The sequence below is a fragment of the Pongo abelii genome, chromosome 16 (genome assembly GCF_028885655.2).
Source record: "Pongo abelii isolate AG06213 chromosome 16, NHGRI_mPonAbe1-v2.0_pri, whole genome shotgun sequence".
Lineage (NCBI taxonomy): Eukaryota > Metazoa > Chordata > Mammalia > Primates > Hominidae > Pongo > Pongo abelii.
In genome coordinates this window covers 32,742,447-32,746,520 of record NC_072001.2, presented here as the reverse complement: position 1 = coordinate 32,746,520, position 4,074 = coordinate 32,742,447, and positions in this window count along the sequence as shown.

The following is a 4,074-nucleotide window of genomic DNA, read 5'->3' as shown; positions in this document are numbered from 1 at the left end:
TCCCAGCTATGTGGGAGGCTGAGGTGGTAGAATCATATGAGCTGGAGAGGTTGAGGCTGCAGTAAGCCAAGATCGGGCCCCTGCACTCCAACCTGGGCAATAGAGTGAGACCCTGTCTCAAAATAAAAATATAAAAAAAGGGGTTGAGACAAAAAAGGACACCTTCTTTTTTTTTTTTTTTTTTTTTTTTTGAGATGGAGTTTCGCTCTTGTTGCCCAGGCTGGATGGAGTGCAATCGTGCGATCTTGGCTCACTGCAACCTCCGCCTCCCGGGTTCAAGTGAGTCTCCTGCATCAGGCTCCCAAGTAGCTGGCATTACATGTGCATGCCATCACGCCCAGCTAATTTTTTTATTTTTGGTAGAGACGGGGTTTCACCATGTTGGCCAGGCTGGTCTCGAACTCCTGACCTCGGGCGATCCACCTTCCTTGGCCTCCCAAAGTGCTGGGATTACAGACGTGAGCCACTGCGCTGGCTGAAATCTTCATTTTCAAAAAGGCTAGGTCAGGCATCGTGGCTCATGCATGTAATCCCAGCACTTTGAGAGGCCAACGCCCATCTCTACCAAAAATACAAAAATTAGCTAGGCGTGGTGGTGCGCACTTGTAATCACAGCTACTCGGGAGGCTGAGTCAGGAGAATTGCTTGAACCCGAGAGGCAGAGGTTGCAGTGAGCCAGATCGTGCCACTGCACTGCAACCTGGGTGCAATGGTGTGATCTTAGCTTGCTGCAGCCTCCACCTCCAAGCTTCAAGTGATTCTCCTGCCTCAGCCTCCTGAGTAACTGGGATTAGAGGCGCCCACCACCATGCCCAGCTAATTTTTGTATATTTAGTGGAGACAGGGTTTCACCATGTTGGTCAGGTTGGTCTCAAACTCCTGACCTCAGGTGATCCACACGCCTGAGCTGGGATTACAGGCGTGAGTCACCGCTCCCAGCCTAATTATTTTTATTTGTCTACTTGACTTTTTTTTTCTATCCCTACCTGCACCTCTTTCCTGGAGTAGGAAAATATAGGAATTCATGAGTTCATCCCAATATGGACTCCAAGATGCTCCAGGCTGTCTGTCTTACTCATTATGATTCTATATTACACACCCAGCACAAAGTGGACACCCAAACAAAGAAAATCTTAGAGTAAAAATGGCCTGCAACAAAACTATGGGAACAGTGAAAAGATCAGTCATTGCCAGGGGTTGAAGGGAGGGACGAATGAATAGGCAGAGCATAGAGGATTTGGGGGCAGTGAAACTACTCTCTATGATACAATAATTACAGACACATGTTATTATACTTTTGGCCAAATCCATAAAATATCCAACACACCAGGAGCAAACCCTAATGTTAACCATGGACTTTGGGCAATAATGGTGCATCAGTATAGGTTCGTTGATTGTAACAAATGGACCACTCTGGTGCCCATGTTGGTAGTAGGGAAGGCTGTGAATGTGTGGGGGCAGGAGCTATATGGGAACTGTCTGTACTTTCTGCTCAACTTTGCTATGAACCTAAAACTGCTCTAAAAATGATCTATTTAAAAGAGAGAGGAGGCCGGGCGCGGTGGCTCACACCGTTAATCCCAGTACTTTGGGAGGTTGAGGCGGGAGGATCACGAGGTCAGGAGTTCAAGACCGGTCCGACCATCATGGTGAAACCCCATCTCTACTAAAAATACAAAAATTACCCAGGTGTGGTGGGGCACACCTGTAATCCCAGCTACTCAGGAGGCTGAGGCAGGAGAATCGCTTGAACCCAGGAGGCAAAGCCTGCAGTGAGCAGTAAGCCAAGATCATGTCATTGCACTCCAGCCTGGGCTACAGAGGAAGACTTGGTCTCAAAAAAAAAAAAAAGAGAGAGAGAGAGAGAGAGAGAGAGAAAGGAAATGGCCTAAGAAACTACAAAATACCACAAGATGGCACTCTTTCTCTCAGAAGCTTCAATGAGGGCTGCATTTCCAGAAATTGCTACTGCTGAAGAGTGTAGCAGGGATTGTGACTGCCCCTGGCCCCGTTATTCATGAAGCTCAAAGAGCTTCACAGTGTTGTCCCAGCCCAACCCCAGGTTTGTACTTTCCATGGGTGTTATTAAAGATAGGTATTATTATGATTCAGGTGTGATGAGGCCAACAGAGCAGGAGATGACTGCTGCTGGAAAGAGAGTTTTTTACTGTTCCCAAGAGGAAGGGGTACCAGGTAGGTCAGCAGATAGAGCAGGAGGAAAACGAGGGCAAGAGCCTTTCTTGTGGTTTCCACGGGAAGGGACAGGTGACGCAGGGTAAGCAGACTTAGCATTGACTGGTTTGAATAATTTCTGGGGCATGATTGACTGGGGCATAGGGCTGTCCGTAGTATTCTGGTAGCTGGCCCTAGGGTGACTAGGGCAGGTAGATCCTGGCCCAGAGTAGAGGAGTCTGAGAAAGGAGGGGGCTGGGGTATGAGCACTGGATTGCTTGATTTTTTTTTTTCTTTTTTTTTTTGAGATGGAGTCCCGCTCTGTCGCCCAGGCTGGAGTGCAGTGGCACGATCTTGGCTCACTGCAAGCTCCGCCTCCCAAGTTCAAGAGATTCTCCTGTCTCAGCTTCCCCAGTAGCTGGGATTACAGGTGTGTGCCACCATGTCCAGCTAATTTTTTGTATTTTTAGTAGAGACAGGGTTTTACCGTGTTGGCCAGGCTGGTCTGTAATGGACTGGTTGATTTGTGTATGAAAGGCAGGCTTTCAAGCAAGTTCTTTGCTATCTCTAGGAACTGGCTAACCCTGGAAAATGCAGTCTCTCCAGGGTCACCAAGGCTCCAAAATGCCAAAGCATCTGAACCACATGGTCAGTAAAATGGAGTATAGTGACACAAAGTTCTACTCTCCAGTTCACAAACGAGGTCAGGAGCAATTCCAGGAAAATTATTTTCTTATGGTTACTATTGTCAGGCCACTCAAAGGAGTTTTGATTTCCTGAAAAGGAAATCTTCCACACAGATGCTATAGAAAAAGATCTAATTGCTTCTATAAACTGGCAAGAATATTACCATAACCACAGAACTTTTTGCCAATTTCCCAACTGGAAAAAAGTAAGATGTATTTGAGCTCCTTTAAGTCACTCCTCTTTACCCGCATGGTCTTAAGGTGACTTTTAGAGAGAGGACACAGGCAATGTGAGTGGGAGAAGGACCCAGGTGCCACACTTTACTTGTACTGGCAGATGGGGAGGAACAGCACAGACCGCACATCTGAGAGAAGAACTGGTTACCCGCAGACAGGGCCAGGAGTGTCCTGAGGTTACTACAGGGCCTGAGAGCTTCCAGGCAGGTGTAAACATGAAGGCTGGCTTGGAGCAATTGTATTATATCTGCACAATCCGCAGTGAGGCATTGTCTATGGCAGCAGCCTCCCTGAGCCAGCAATAATCCCTTTTTCTAATCTGGTTTAATTAAGTGGACACCAGGCGTGGATCAGAAGAGAGGGGTCATTTACGGGATTGCATTATTTAACCAGGTGATCACTTAGAAGGTTTTGAGTTTCTAAAACAAAAAAAGACTGTGCTACTAAGAACTGGCATGCAGTAGACAGTTTAATAAAACTGAAATGCCGGCCGGGCAAGATGGCTCCCACCTGTAATCCCAGCACTTTGAGAGGTCAAGGTGGGTGGATCACCTGAGGTCAGGAGTTCGAGACCAGCCTGGCCAACATGGTGAAACCCTGTCTCTACAAATAATACAAAAATTAGCTAGCTGTGGCAGCATGCACCTGTAATCACAGCTACTCGGGAGGCTGAGGCAGGAGAATCGCTTGAACCCGGGAGGCAGAGGTTGCAGTGAGCCGAGATTGTCCCACTGCACTCCAGCCTGGGCAACAGAGTGAAACTCCGTCTCAACAAACAAACAACAAACACACACACACACAAACCAACTTTGCTATGTATCGCTTTACTGCAATTCCCTGCCTAACCCCGAACTACGTGGTAGGGGGATAGGAGAGCAGCGCAGTTCCTGATAGGGCTTCCTGCCTTATGATGAGACCATTGAATACAGACTGTGAACCTGTTATATTCATAATGTTGAAAATCATCATTTGAGGGTGT